The 16234-nt window shown below is 42.9% G+C and overlaps 1 pseudogene; it reads right to left on the bottom strand.

Annotated features, from left to right (window-relative positions):
• Positions 1–14207: 14207 nt before the first annotated feature.
• LOC110563961 (large ribosomal subunit protein eL31-like) lies at positions 14208–14620 on the bottom strand (annotated as a pseudogene).
• Between the last annotated feature and the right edge of the window lie 1614 nt (positions 14621–16234).

Genomic DNA, 16234 nt, shown 5'->3' with positions numbered 1-16234 from the left:
GACATGTGCATGTGAGCCAGCAGCTGCTCTGTTTTCATCTCTTCCCATTGCTGCTGTTGATGGGGGGAAATGGTATCGGACAACTCTTATACCATAGCACTAGGCTGGCCTGGAACTCACTGATGTGTAGCCCAAGATGGATTGAGACTTGTAACAGTCTTCCTTCCTCAGCCTGCTGAGTATTGGAGTTACAGGTGTTAGCCACTGTACCTGGCTACCCAGGCTGTAGTTTTGGAATCCCAGGCTCATATGGCCCAGCAACTGCAGAGCTCAGTAGCATCCCTCAAGAGGACTGGAAGAGGAGTAGTGGTACAGCAAGCTGGCAGATACTGATCAAGCAGCAGCACCACACCCTGACGTGTTAGTATGGTCATGCCAAATCTCACACGTAGAAGGCTTGCTCTCCAGCGTCACAGCTCTGAGTGGGGCCTCAAGGCTGTGATTGGATTGTGCAAGCCTGATTCATAGAACAATCGACTGGTAAATCTGTAGTAGATGGGCTTTTTGATATGGTAGAAGGTTCAGGAAAGGGAGGGCCTTCAGGGCCTTTCCTTTCTTTGTTTTCTGACCTGCAGCAGTGAATATCTTTGTTTTGACCTGACCCAAGGCCCAATGCCCTGGAGCCATTTTGGATGGAAACCTCTGAAGGTATCACCCAAACTTTTCTTTTTACATTGATTTCCCTCATGCATTTTGTCATAGCAATGAAACCTGACTAGTATAAATGGTCAGATATTGAGGTGACTCAAGGCAGGACAGGAAATATGCTACTCAAGTGTGACAGGAACATTCTCCAAAATTATACACGTGTGGACACAGAATTTCTTGATTTTAAGATAGTGGGGGAAAAGGGCACAGAAGATCTAGAAATGACCAAAAGCTCTGTCAGTGTTGGAGCCCAGGTGGCTCATCAGTAAGTTCCTTTGGGCCTGACTCACTGTGGACATAACATAACCTGTTATAATCAGGTCTTTGCTTCAGTCACTTTCTTGGTAGATACTAGAGACTAAAATATCATCAGAAAAACAAACAAACAAACAAAACAAAACAAACAAACAAAAAAACAAGTTTTAAGATCTTCATTGGCCTTCTTTTGAGTTCTAGAATCAAGGACTTCAGCTTAAAGCAGAGTAAATGTGTTCCAGTGAGCTGACAGGAGGGGTAAAAATGGCCTGGAGAAAGCAGAAACAAAACCCCAAAGGCAGATTGGTCATTTCAAAGGTACTTTCCTTTGATTGTGGGGATGCTGGGGAAGACAACAGAAAATTAGGTAATGACATCAGGCTACTTTTAGAATGTAAGAATTAAGGCAGGAGGAACTTCAGTGTCATGCTAACTGACACTGGCTTGTTTGGGAAATGTGGGTGTTTTACTTCTAGGAGACCATTGGGTTCTATGCTGCTGTTTGCTTCTCTGTTTATTGAGATAGGGCCTCTCTCTTAGCACAGGCAGGCATGAAACTTACTAGGTAGCATATATTGTCTTTAAATGCTGTGTAGTCCCTTCAGAAATCTTTTGTAGATAGCTTCTAGCATGTGTCCTAGCACTAAATCTCACCCTTTCAATAGTAGTTTGTGAATTTCCAGTTAGAGGTACTTAAGTAATAAAGACAGAAATCAAACTGGGGGAGCAGCTTTCTGTAAGTTCTTCCTCCAGTGTGTGGCTGTGCTCCAGGTGCCTGCCCTCTGCCTTGGCTCGGTTCGTCTGGGTGCTGATGTACTGGTTACTGGACACTCATGTCACCGCTTGCTGCAAAGCACACATTCTTGCTCATCAAATAGTCCCTATTTTGGTCTCTTGACTCTCAGCTATGGCCTGTAGCTCTGGCATCTGGAATAGACAGGGAAATCTCCAAGGTCAGGAACCTGGGTCCCTGCTTGCCCTGTCTAGAGTAGAGATCATGGCAGACGGAGTTCTGTAGGACTCGAGTTCAGGACACCTGAAAGCTCTTTCCTTAGTGCTTGCATGCAGGATCTTACACGAATTTTAACTGTCACTGAGACACTAAAAGGCCCGTCCTTGTTTTGCTTTTTGCTGACTAAGACAAGAGGCAGAAGACCCTATCTGTCCTGCAGACAGCCACCAAAATGCCCTGCACTTCAGAAGAATGTCCCATGTTGCCTCAACACTCAGGAATATTCTTCAGAAACTAATCATACTTTTTTTTCAGAAACCAGTCATACATTTGTTTTCTTCTTTCCATGCTTAATCTCTCATTTCTCCATCACTTCCACCCTGGCATGCCTGTCTACTCACCATTTGTCCAGTGCTCCAGCTGCCCAGGACAGCTTTTCATATTCCACTATCTTTGCTTAGATTGCTCTTCCACTCTATTGCTCCCCCTACTGAGGAATGCGTCCTTTTCTTTAAGACTGGGCTCAAACATGATTTACATAGAAAAGCCTTCCTCTGTGCGTTTTCATATGAAGTTACTACTGATTCCTTAAAAAGATACAGATTACATAGCTTTTTGTCAGCTAGGAGACTCTTCCTACTTGGAATGTGCATATAGGGAGATGGAACATTGCTCCAGGCATCTTTGAATGACTAACACAGCTCCGGACATGTAGGAAATAGTCTACATATAGTGAATACTTAAAAGAAGAAGCTATGGGATAGCGGAAGTGCTTACAGAGACCAATAAGGCAAACAAAACCAGTTTTTAGGGTATTACATATTTGGGGATAGCAGGAAGACATTCAGAGAAAGATTTCCAGTCCTTGTCATCACTGGCACTCCTAACTTTCAAATTCTGTGGACATCACCCGTGTCATGACCTGATCCTACGTGGATATATTCTGTATTAGGGCTGAATCAGTCAGCTTGTGGCAGGAAAAAGATGCCACATCCGAGCGGGGAGATGAAGGAAGGGTTATATAATGCTTTGAGCGACGTGAAAGGAAAACACAGAGACAACGCAGCACTCAGGCGCTAGCAACAGGGTTCTTGATGCTGAACAACACATGGTGGTTAGCGGAAATTTCAAGGGTAGAGCTGGAGCTGTTGCTGCAGATGTAGGAGAAGCTTCCAGAAAGAAGTAGACACCTTCCGGGGCTGCTGCCCACCTGGAGCCACACAGGAGGGAGCTAAAGGGAGAAGTACCCTGACTTTTGCCCTACCCAACTCACAACCATCTCTACTAGCCTAAACCAGTTTGGAATATGTGGGCAAGGGAGCCTATTCTATAGCATCCAGGAGGTCAGCCTTCAGGAGTGTAGGACAGGTAAGAAAGAGCAAAGATCAGTTTTACAGAAAACACACTCTAGCACAAACTGCCTAATTCCTGCTGTCATGGCTGTTTGTAGCCCTCTTATGCTTGCTTCAATGCAGTGTAACTGTGTGTATGTGTTCATGTATGCATATTCACATTTACATGGATGTTGGGGGACAACTGGTGTTCCTTTAACAACACACACACACCGATCTCTCACTGGTTTACAACTCATCAGGCCGACTAGAGAGCACTGCAGACCTGCTTTTCTCTTCAGCACTGGCATTATACGTGTGCACCACCACACCCGCCTTTTTGCATTTTTAAACACTGGTTTTGAGGATCAAACTCATGTCCTCAACACATTGCTGATGGAGCCAGCTTTGCAGCATGGCTCTTGAGTCAGTGTTACGAAGAATTCCAGGGCTTAAACTGGTGCTTGCTTAGTCATAATAAAACATTAACTCCAGGACTGAAGAGTCACTCGGAGTCAGAGCTGGCTGGAGAAGCAATGCCAAGCACCAGTCTAGGGAAGGAAGTTTTGATGGTGGGTCAGGAAGATAGGAAGAATAAAGGGAAAGAACATGCTGGGAGAGAGCTGGAGGGGAAGAGGCGGCTGATTCAAAACAAGTGGTGTGAATGAAGGCGGCACACTGCAAATGAGAAGGGTACTACTGTGCTCCTACAAGGTACTGCTTAGCGGGTGGATGTGATTCACGACACTCCAGACTCAGCATGCTTGTTATCTTTCCCCAGAATGGTTTCAGTCATCCCCACCTGTAGCCAAACCTACCTCTCCTGGCACAGAAACTGCTGCCTGCCAGGCACGGTGGCTGAGGTCATCAGAAATAGATTTTGCTAGCCTCTACCTCTCCTCAGAATGCTTGCTCCTGTGCCTCCTACCTCTCTTCTGCTCTCTGGGCCTTTCCCTTCTGACTCCATTCCTTCACTTCTCTTTTCTATCCAACACTTTCTATCACCCTATGTGGATAAGCACAATTATAATTATCTCTGAAAGGTCATAAACATGGCACTCATTTCCTTGACCCAAGCATCAAAGTGCTTTACGGTTGTGGCTGCCCATTCTCCCAAATGTGTCCTTCCTGCTTAATGATGTGAGTCTGGGTTTCTTCTACCTCACTGCAAGTGCAGTGAGCTTGGTCTCTAGGGACAACTAAGCACTTCCTCTAAGGCTTTTTCTGTCTCTACCAAGGATTCCTGGAGAGATGTAACTGTAAACCCTGCCTTTCTTTCCTCTCTTTATACTGGGATCTTGGATCTCACTGCTTCCACAGGGACTCTGCAACAGTGTGTCACACCCTCTCTGACCTGGACTCTCCGGCTTCAGACCCTGGCAGACACTTCTTATGTGTACAATGCTGGGCTGTCACTTGATCCTAAGGGGCCTGTTGTGTGGAAATGGAAACAGTTTCTGTCCCTTCAGGTTGCATCATGTGGCATCAAATGCATCATGACTGCCAAGTGCCTTGTGGGCTGCCTGGCTCATAAGAAGTGCCAAGAGATAGCTGACAATATTTTTATCTCTCTCCTCTTGCTGGTGATACATTTTCTTCCACCTACGCATCATTTCCTAGATGTTATAATTTGAATCTGAAACAATCTCCCACAGGCTCTTTGTTTGCCGCTAAATGTGTCCACATGACCAAAACTGTCCTTCTCAGCCATATAATAAACTGTGGGAGTCTTTAAGAGGCAAACTCTCATTCCAAAAGTCTGTCATCATGAGGGCAGGCTAGTGACCAGGCCCTGGTTCTCAGTGTGCTTTCTGCTTCTTACATATGAGCAGCCTCTGCCTTATGCTTCCACCACTAAGCTCAGATGGTTCTTCCCTGCCATCCCCACTTTGATGAATTGAAACCTTTTCTTCCCCAAGTGGCATATTTTTGCCACAGCAACACAAAAAACCTAATAAACTAGACATTGTCCATGCTTTCTGCTTTGGTGATTTTAATCACACCATCACCTCCTCCCAAACTCCCTTCACCTCTTCATTCCTTAAAATACCCCTTCTTAGGGGCCTCTTTCACTCTCTCCCTTTTCCCTGAGGCCTCACAAAGTCCCTCAAGCCAAAGGTGTTTCTCCGCAGTGAAGTCTCATAATCTTTTGCTTTTTCTCCTCGAGTAATGTGTTCTTTATTATATTATTTCATTATATGGTTTTTTTCTTCCTTACAAGATGTTGAATAGCTGCTTATGTAGCTTCAGGACCATACATTCTAATGCCTTTTTATTAGAATCAGCGTGAATATCATTTCAAATTCTGCAGATGCTCTTTAGAGAATACGAAGCACGGGTTGACTTTAAGAACCCTGAAATAAAATAACATGGGAAAAACAAAAGAACGAGTGCATAGATTCTTTGCATGTTTCAATGACAACAAAAAACTGGGGAAATACGTAGGAATCTGAGTGTAATGTGAGCTATAGTACAATGTCTATGGTTATGGAAGTCCAGTACTGAAGCATCTTAGAAGGCTAATGCAGAGGAAACACACTGAGTACAGCTTGATGTTGGGAGGTCAATAAACAATCCAGAGATCATTGGCTCAGTAGGAAAGGAGAAGGGAGGAGAGGTATTGGGACATTGAAGTCAGTCTTTGCTAGCCAAAGACCAAAGGAATGACTTTGTCATCATGAAAGCAATCTTACAGGGATGAAGAAGATGGCTCAGTCAGTAAAGGCCCCAAGATCACACACTGATTAAACTCTATTATTTAACAGAAACAAACAGCACTTGGTGAAGTTGCTTACATGGCTTTTTCACTCAGCATTTCTCACTCTGCCACTGTTCGGCATGGTGGCAGATTTTCTCAGTGTTTTCTCTCCTGAGCTGTCAAGACAAGATTATGCTTTTCTTCCTATCTGCTATGATCTCACTATAGTTTCCCCTCACCTCCCACAAAACCACTTGTTGAAATTTAAGCCCCCCTCTGAGGTAGCAAGAGAATGGAAACCTATGATATTTACAGATGAGACATTTGGAAGGCAATGCAGGTTAGGTGAGGTTGTCAGAGTATTTTCTTTGGAGCCTCTTGCCTTCTGCACTGGCCATCTAAACAAGTGGGTCCACAGACGTTTCCAAAACCAGAGAATGAGACAGCATATTGCTTATTTATTCGCAATCTGGTGGTGAGGGTGGAGGTTCAAGTAGCCTGGGTTGTCCCACGTGGTCAAGGATCACCCTGGATCCTAAAAGCCATCCTAATTTTAAAATTTTATTTTATTTTTATTTTTTGCCATCCCAATTTTTTAAATCATTAACTCAGATCCACTTCTTAATTTCTAAAATTAGTGAGCTTCTTATCTCTCAAATAGTTTATCTATAGATTCTCTTAAATTGGTATGCAAAGAATGATATGGATGTGTAATGACAATTTTCCTTCCTCCCACCCATTGCGTGTTGATTTCTTTTCCTAGGACCTGAATTGTTAAATGAAAACAGTGCTGGCAATAGTCTATAACAGTTCCTTTTCTATAGCAATTGTTCTGATTTGTCACTATGGAATAAATTCTGGCTTGTGTTTCTGGTGATGTGTGTTTCCCCCTTATCAGGTTAAGGAAGCCCCCAGACATTTTTTTTAAAAAAGAAAACCATAAATGTGTATCATCTTCTATCAAATTCTTTTTCTAAGTATGTTGAGATCCTGTAGTTTTCACACAGATGTTATCAAGACCAATGGGCCTGTGTGCACAAAGGAGATGCTGTTTTTCCTTACAGTACCCTTGACTCAATTTATTTTCTTTTTTTTTTTTTAAATTTTTTTTTATTTTATTTTATGTGCATTAGCATGAAGTTGTCAAATCCCTTGGAACTGGAGTTACAGACAGTTGTGAGCTGCCATATGGGTGCTGGGGATTGAACCCCAGTCTTTAGGAAGAACAGACGTTGCTCTTAACCACTGAGCCATCTCTCCAGCGACTCAATTTATTTTCAAGTGATGTGTTATCTTTGTATAATTGAAGAGAGAACACCTTCTATGTTTTCTTCATTGGGATAGTCTACAGGTGACTGAGATCATAAATTTCTTTTTGTTCCTTCCTTTTTTTTTTTTTTTTTTTTTTTTTTTGGAGTGGGGGAAGTTATTTTGAGACAGAGTTTCTCTGCATAGCCCTGGCTGGCCTGAAACTTACTCCATAGAGCAGCAAACACTCTCCCTTTTCCTTTCTTTCTCTCTCTCTTTCTTTCTTTCTTTTTTGAGACAGGGTCTTACTGTCTATATAGCTCAGGTTGGCCAGAAACTCATAGTATTGTTCAAATCTACACACATATTTTTGTTTTCTACTGTCTTCTCTAATTTTGTTAAGACGCATCTTCTTGCCTCCGAAGACTCAGTTAAAGGCCTGTGTCACCACCACTCTGCATCTGAGTTTAAGAAATCATATATTTCTTTTCTTTTCTTTTTTTAAGACATGTTTTTACTATGTAGATCTAGGTGTGACAGAACTCACTATATAGACCAGGCTGGCCTTGAGCCTACAAATCTGCCTACCTCTGCCTTCCCATTGCTGGGATGAAATCATATAGTTCTTAAAGGTTTTCTACGGTTCCTTATAAAAGTGATGGGACCTGTTTCTTTATTGTAGATTGGGAGAGTAGATTTTAATTTATTTTGTGGCTCCAGACTTTAAAAGATACTCTCTTGTCTCTTTCTTTCTTTCTTTCTTTCTTTCTTTCTTTCTTTCTTTCTTTCTTTCTTTCTTTCTTTTTTCTTCCCTCCCTCTCCTTTCCCTCCTATTTCCATTCTCTTTCCTTCTCTCTTCTCTTCTCTTCTCTCTTTCTTTCTTTCTTTCTTTCTTTCTTTCCTTCCTTCTTTCTTTCCTTCCTTCTTTCTTTCTTTCTTTTTTGAGACAGGGTCTTACTCTCTATATAGCTCAGGTTGGCCAGAACCTCATAGTAACTGTTCAAATCTATGCACATATTTCTGTTTCCTACTGTCTTCTCTAATTTTATTAAGACACAGACAATTTAATGGTTTTTTTTTTTTGTGTTGATTCTGTATCCTGCTACTTTGCTGAAATTGTTTATTATATGAGCTATTGGTGACTTTTAAGTATATCATCATATTATCTATGGCTATGGATAACTTAACTTCTTCCTATGTAGAAGGGCACAAGGTCCATAAGCACTAGAGAAACCAGAATTGTTGAACACACAGTTATCGAACACAGCTGTTTACCTGGAAGGGTGGAGTGGATGTTGTTTGATAACCTGGTGATCTTTGCTAGTCTGTGGAGCCAGCCCTCACCTGATTTCCCCAGAATCCTGAACATTAACTCTAAGTCAAAAGAATCCACCCTCATGAAAAATGTTTGCAAAAGAGTTTGCTATTATGCTTGTTACAAACCCTTCCTGCCTAGGCCCTTACACTGAGCACTGTTTCTCAATAGAATACATTCTGTGGGAAAGGTCACGGGTGCTTTGCTAAAGAGATATACTTCGAAGAGGAGGTTGGGGTTTTTGTTGTTGTTGTTGTTGTTTACTTTCTTTTTATTTATTTTCAATATTGAGAATTAAGCCTAGGATCTCACATATCTAAGTCATGAAAGCATTCTATTAATGATCTACAGCTTTATTCCTTGGATTTGTTTTTTTTAATTTGTATTTTATTTTTATTAATTACAGTTTATTCACTTTGTATCCCAGCTGTAGCCCCCTCCCTAATCCCCTCCCAATCCCACTCTCCCTCCCTCTTCTTCTCCTATGCCCTCTTCCAGTCCAATGATAAGGGAAGGCCTCCTCCCCTTCCTTCTGACCCTAGTCAATCAGGTCTCATCAGGACTGGCTTCATTGTCTTCTGTGGACTGGTAAAGCTGCTGCCCCCTCAGATAGAGGTGATCAAAGAGCCAGCCCATGAGTTCATGTCAGAGACAGGCCCTGTTCCTATTACTGGGGAACCCTCTTGGACACTGAGCTGCCATGGGCCACATTTGTGCAGGGGTTCTAGGTTATATCCATGCATTGTCCTTGTTTGGAATATCAGTCTCACAAAAGACCCCTGTGCCCAGATTTCTGTATTCTGTTGCTCTCCTTGTGGAGCTCCTGTCCCCTCTAGTTCTTTCTATCTCCCCTTCTTTCGTAAGATTCCCTGCACTCTGCCCAAAGTTTGACTATGAGTCTCAGCGTATGTTTTGATACCCTGCAGGGTAGTCTTTCAGAGGACCTCTGTGGTAGGCTCCTGTCCTGTTCCCTGTTTTCTCCCTCTTCTGATGTCCGTCCCATTTGCCTTTCTGAATGAAGACTGAGCATCTTACCCAGGGTTCTCCTTCTTCCTTAGCTTTCTTAGGTGTACAGATTTTAGTATGATTATCCTATATTATATGACTAATATCCACTTATAAGTGAGAATATACCATGTGTGTCTTTCTGCTTCTGGGATACTTTGGATGATCTTTTCTAGATCCCACCATTTGCCTGCAAATTTCATGATTTCCTTGTTTTTAATTGCTGAGTAGTATTCCATTGTGTAAATGTACCACAATTTCTGTATCCATTCCTCAACTGAGGGGCATCTAGGCTGTTTCCAGTTTCTGGCTATTACAAATAAAGCTGCTACAAACATGGTTCAGCAAATGTCCTTGTTGTATACTTGAGCATATTTTGGATATATGCCTAGGAGTGGTATAGCTGGATTTTGAGGTAGCACTATTCCTAATTGTCTGAGAAAGTGCCAGATTGATTTCCAAAGTGATTGTACAAGTTTACATTCCTACCAGCAATGAAGTAGGGTTCCTTTTTCTCCACATCCTGTCCAGCATGTGTTATCACTTGAGTTTTTGATCTTAGCCATTTTGATGGGTGTGAAGTAAAATCTCAGGGCTGTTTTGATTTGCATCTCCCTGATGACTAAGGATGTTGAGCATTTCTTTAAGTGTTTCTCTGCCATTTGATGTTCCTCTATTGAGAATTCTGAAGAGAAGTTTTGATATAGTCATGCCTAAAACATTGTTGTAATAATTGTCATGAGGAAACTTTCCCCAAAATTTTACTGTGTTTAAATGTTTAAAAAGTAAACCACTTGACATTAGACTCTAGAAATTTGAACCAGTCTGCCTCACTAAGTTGAGCTGTCCCGGCTTTTCCTCTTACCTCACCAGGATCATTTCCCTGCTGACAGTAGAGCTTTTAAAGACCCCCACATTCCTTTCCTATTTCTGTTTTATTTCCTTAAGTTTCCTTATTGCTGCAAAGACTCAAGTAGCATGCTGAAGAAAGTAGAGAGAATGGATATCCTGATCTTGTTTCTTATTTTATAGAAAGTTCTTTCTCTCCTCCATTAACATAATGTTGTCTATGTTTGTTGAATAGAACTTTTATTATGCTGAGGCATGTTTCTTCTATTCCTCATTTCTTCAGGACTTTTATCATGAAGTGATGATGGACTGGTCAAATGCCTTTTTCTGCAGCTATTGAGATGATATTGCAATTTCTGTCTTTGAGCATAGTTTTGTGCTGAATTATATTTATTGGTTTACATATATTATATTGTCATTGCATAATCACATCAGGTTAATCATGGTGTGTACAATATTTTTTATTTTTATTTTTTGAGACAAGCTCTTTTTATGTGGCTCTGGCTGCTTTGTAACTCACTATTTAGACCAGGCTGGCCTCAGACCCGCAGAGATCTGCCTGCTTCTGCATCTCAAATGGTGGGAATAAAGGCTTGTTATGCTACCATGCTTGGCTTGCAGTCTTTGTAATTTGTTGTCAAATGTAATTTTCAAGCACTTGGTTAAGCTTATGTGACTGTCAGGGAGCTCAGTCTACCATTTTGTTTCTGCTACTAGTGGTGATAGTGGTGGTGCACCATTATCTAACTTTTATATGGGGCCAGTGTTGGCTTTGTGAAATTTTGCTAATGTTCCTTCCCTTTCTGCTTTATAGAACCATTTGTTCTTCTTAAAAGTTCTGTGGTAGACTATGACCACAGTGAATCCATTTGGTCTTAAGCTTTTATTGCTTTGAAGACTTTATCATGGCTTACCATTCTTTTTTTTATTATTATTCAATATATGTCTTCTTAGTGGGTAATTTCCCCCCAGTTTATTTATTTATTTACCCCCCCTCATTTTTAAGAGTCTCATGACCATTTACAGGGGAGAAAAGAGACAGAGTAATAGAAGCACCCGGGTACTTTACCTCCACCCTCAATTGGATTAGGAAGAGGGGCGCTGGGATCCTGGTGGGATGGCAACCATTAAAGCTGGAGTTGGGCTGCCACTCAGGGCAGGGTTTATACTGTGCATGGCTTTTCTCCTCTTACCTGACTGCTGGATGTCATTTCCCTGAGCACTTCTGCCTGCTGACTTTCCTCTACTGCACAGTCTGTGGCCTGATTTCTCGGCACAAATGGGTTTATATTTAAGAGCCTACATCTATGTCACCCATGTCCTGTGCCTGCAGTGATTCAAGCAATGTGGGAGGTCACTTGCTTAGTCAGAGTCAGGTGGTGATCTTTGGGGTTTGGAGATGCAAAAACCTCTGGGACCCCTAATGCTCCTAAAGAGAGGCAAATCCTATTGCCACCTAGAATAGGTGTGAGCCCCTCCTCCAGCATTCACTTGTGCCCGCTAGGGCATCAGTGGAGCATCCAGAGCAGCTGTTCTCAACCTTTTCATGTCACATACTTCTATTATGATTCATAACAGTAGCAAAACTACAGTTATGAAGCAGCAACGAAAATAATTTTATGGTTGGAGGTCGGCAGAACATGAAGAATGTGTTAAAGGGTTGCACTGGAGGGCTAGAGGCTGTCCTTTCCTCTTTTGCTTGTGGACCCACTTAAGGTGGGGTAGGACTTTTCCTTCTCTCCACCATGGGTTAGGGTCTGTGGTTTGCTTTACAAATGTGAAGTTCTGGTGTGTAGCCTCCTCCTGTTTTTTGTTGCTTCCACCTGCTCTCTTTTGCATCTCAACTCTCCCTGAAGCCATGGAGTCAAGGTTCTGTTTAGAGTCCTGGAGATGCCGGAAGGTGCTGCGTGTGTAGTCTGCCATCTTCAGAGCTGTGCTTATTCCCTTTTAAATCAGTTCATCTTCCTAAAGTTTTATTTTTAATCATTTTGAATAACGAACTTAAAAAAACCTTTTTTTTCTGTTTACTATTGAGTTCATTGATGCCTTTTTGTTTCTTTAACAAATATTTGTTGAGCTCCTGTCATCCAAACCACCAAGAGAGATAAACCTGCTGTTAGCAAGAAGGAACTGGTATAATTTGGAGCAAGTCCAACAGAACCAAGGGCCTGAGTCAACTGTATAAGCAGGCAATCCCATGCCATCCCACAGAAGCCAGTGTCCCTACTTTAGCTCGTGCTTCTGGCCATATTAGGGGGCCATTATCCCAAGTTTTGGTTACAGTGGGTTGGACTGATATAGTTTGCAAGCTCCAAGTGCAATGTAGTCATAAGCACAGCTGGTCATAGTCATGGTTTTCAGAGACAATGGAGAATGGTGAATGTAGCTCAGTTGTGGAGCTTCTGCTTAACACCACAACATCTTGCGGTGAGAAAACATGTGGAGTCCTGGGCAGCACCCAGTGGCCTAGCTTCCTGGATGGGGTCTGGAAAAAAGTCCTGTCAGGGGATTGAGAGATAAGGAGGTCTGGTTGGTGCTGAGTGGATGGACCTTGTGGGACTGAGCAAGAATATTATAAATCTAATCTTCTCAAGATGACACCTGTTTTAATTTTCTCATCGCTGAGACAAAAATATCTTATAGAAGCAATGTATAGGAAAGAGGGTTTATTTTAATTTGCAGTTTCAGAGTACATGGTGCCCTGGCATGAGAGGCACCCTGGCATGAGAGGTACCTGGCATGAGATGCACCCTGGCAGGGATGGCTTGCTCTGTGTCAGTGGGAGCCTGTCTACATCTTAGTGGATCAGGAAACAGAGGAGGGGCAGGAGGCAGAGCTGGAGTCTTATTCTCTGGAGTCTTACGTCTACCAAGTAGGTCTTACAAAATTTTTCATAACTTTCAAAACAGTACTACCAGTGGGGAATAAGTGTTCAAATACTCGGTCTATGGGCAACAATTCATATTCTAATTACAAAAAGCACATAAAACATGTATTTTTTATTAATTTATTATTTACTTTACATCCTGATCAGAGTTTCCTCTTCCTCCTCTCCTCCCATCCCTCCCTCTGGCTTACACTTACCCCACCCTCCCATCCACATCGCCTTCCTTTCTCCCCAGAAAAAGGGAGGACTCCTGTGAATATCAACCTGCCTTGGCATATTAAGTTGCAGTAAGACGGGGGGAGGGGGAGGTGGGAGGGAGGGGGAGGGGAGGGGGGGCATAGCCAAGATGGAGACTAGCACACACAGCTTCTGAGCTGTGGAAGAGCTGAATGTCTGAGTTGGTGAGTGGAAGGACCTCTGAACCCAGGAAAACAACGGTGAGGCTTTCTAAACAACAGAGAACATCACATGAGGTGAGAACTTTGGTCACCCAGGGACTTGTTTGAGAGAAACAATCCTTTGATCTCCCAGCACTCCCCTCTCCCAGACCTCCCTCCTCCTCAGCACAGCAAACTCACCGAGATTCTCAGTGCAGACCTAACTGCAACTTGAGCATTAAGACTGTTTTTCGGCCCACTGTCCAAATCAGTTGGTTCTGCTAAGAAACAAGAGCATTTTCTGACTTTGGAGAAAGCACTAAGAACAGCTTTAAAGTCAAGTCTACTGTTTAATGGGGGTGTCGTTCCACTCTGAATACTTTCCTCTCCTAGAAGAAGCCTGCACAGACCTAATGAACACTGGCCTCTTCCTTACCAATGGAGAAAGGCATTATGGAAATGGAAATGACTCACAATTTACTCCCTCTGGGAAATAGTTTCACAGATTCAAAGGCCTTAGCTTGGTGTTTGCTTCTGTGGACTAATGACAATGCTAATACTTTCAGATGCTTTTGTAGACTCAACAGTCCCACAGTGGGCATGGTGTGGACTTCATAGTTGAATATTTTATGCACATTTTTTTTTGGCAGTTCTGCAACTTTATTTGACATTCAGTTTAGTTCTCATCCACATTGACCGTCTGTAGATTTTTGAAGTGGTCACCGGCACATAAGTTACCAATGTGTAGAGGTTGTTTGGTGAATCCTCATCTTCATTACGTTTTCTGGACAAACGTACTCGGATGCGATACGGAACATTCCTTATTCCTTTGGCCCAGACAGCTTTATTGAGCCTTGTATCTATGCACACATCTGGAGTCCCCATCTCTTTCATGGCAAACTTCCAAATTTCTTTGAGTGCCCCGGGAGCACGCTTCTTGAAGCCCACGCCATGGATGCGCTTGTGGATGTTGATGGTGTACTCCCATTGTACACCTCGTTGATGGCAGAACGGCCCTTCTTCTTCTCGCCACCCTTCTTGGCGGGAGCCATTCTGCCGGGCCAAACTGGAAAGTTTTATGCACATTTTATATTTTGCTTCCTAGAGCTCAGATGCTGAGCTTACATAGCTTTCTCTCTGTGGAATGAAGCTATGGTTTGGGTGTTTCCAGCAGCCTTGGAAATTGCTGTTTTATATTCTTGGCTCTTTTTCTTCACAAACAGAAGCTCCCTTAATACTAAATAAATGTATGTGCTGGCCCAGTCACACATAGACAAGCCAGTTGCAAGACTGAGGAAGTGACATTGGCTTTGAGAGGGCCTTCTTTTTGCCATCTGCATCTCTCAGCCAGACTGTCCCAGTCTCTTTCTCCATCTTGAAGCCACAGAGGCTGGTCTGAGACTCTGGCACAGTGTCACCTCCTACAGGACCTTGCTAAGGGACAGAAATTTCTCAATCTATCTCCATGGGCTTCTCTGATACAAGTGTAGCTGTGCTTATGCCACGGAAGCTGTGTCTGGTGGCAGGCCATAATAGGCACCTTCTTTGGACATGTCTTTTCTTCTGAAGCAATAAGTTGAGCAGCTGACCTAAAATTAATTTTTATTTGAGGATATTATGCACAGGAGCACTGGGCTTTGTGGAGAGCTTTCACAGTAGGGCAGACAGAGGTGATGTTGAGAGTGAGATAGTTTGGAGCTAGGCTGACTCCCTCTCTATGGGCAGGTAGCCTATAGAGGCTCAAGTGCCCATCCTGATGAGTGAGAATGAGTATATTCTCACTATTGCAAAGAAGAGAAGATGTGTGAAATCACTTGGCCAGCTGTGGACATTGAAACACATGTAAGGTGGTAATAGCAGTCCCCAGCAAATAATGATGTATGATTGTAGTCATTAGCCTTTCCTCCCTGTTAGACTCTCCTAAGCTGTGTTATAAAAGAAGGATGCACTGGCTTTGAAAACTCTCCTCTCTGGTCTTGACAACGGAGGGTAACAGAGGCAACATCTGAAATCCAGCACAGGATTAACGCAAAGCCTTGGATTCCAGGACTATGCCCACATGGTGGTAAGAGATACCAGGACCTCGGGGAAAATGCAGGCTTCCTGATTGTGGCTTGAGAACACTGCAAATTTAATGAAGCTTTCCTAGCGCTGGGGCAGTCTCAGCCTCCCCTCCTGCCTCCCTCTCCTTCAGAGCCTTGGATTCTTAAATATTTGAACAGTGTGGACCTCGAACTCAGGTTCCCCTGTGTCCCTCAACATCTAGAATTGTCAGCAATGAACATCCGTGGAGCTCTGGAAGCCTGCTCAGCTTGTGTTTCCTCAACTAGGTCAGTTCTCCAGTTAAACTTAGTTCTCAGCCATGTGGACACTTTCCTTGCAAGGATCCTACTCTTGGCCCTAGCACTATGTGGCCATTCACTACCCATGGGATCACTGGCAGTGACAGTGCCCAAAGTATCCATGGGCCTTCTGCATGCTAGGGGAAGGCAGAAGAAATCTTTGGACTTCCCTGGACTCTCCCTCAGGGTCATCCCTTCTCTCTTTGCTTCCACAACAAATGCCACTGAGTTCTTTCACACACAGGAGACCTTAATTTTCCTCCACTGAAATGAAGTAGAGTGAGTCTTAAAATATATATATATATTTTTAAGTCTCAGGGACAAACA

This window comes from Meriones unguiculatus, chromosome 9 (assembly GCF_030254825.1).
Source record: "Meriones unguiculatus strain TT.TT164.6M chromosome 9, Bangor_MerUng_6.1, whole genome shotgun sequence".
NCBI lineage: Eukaryota > Metazoa > Chordata > Mammalia > Rodentia > Muridae > Meriones > Meriones unguiculatus.
Note: the sequence above shows the minus strand (reverse complement) of the source record. Positions and strands in the feature narration are given on the sequence as shown.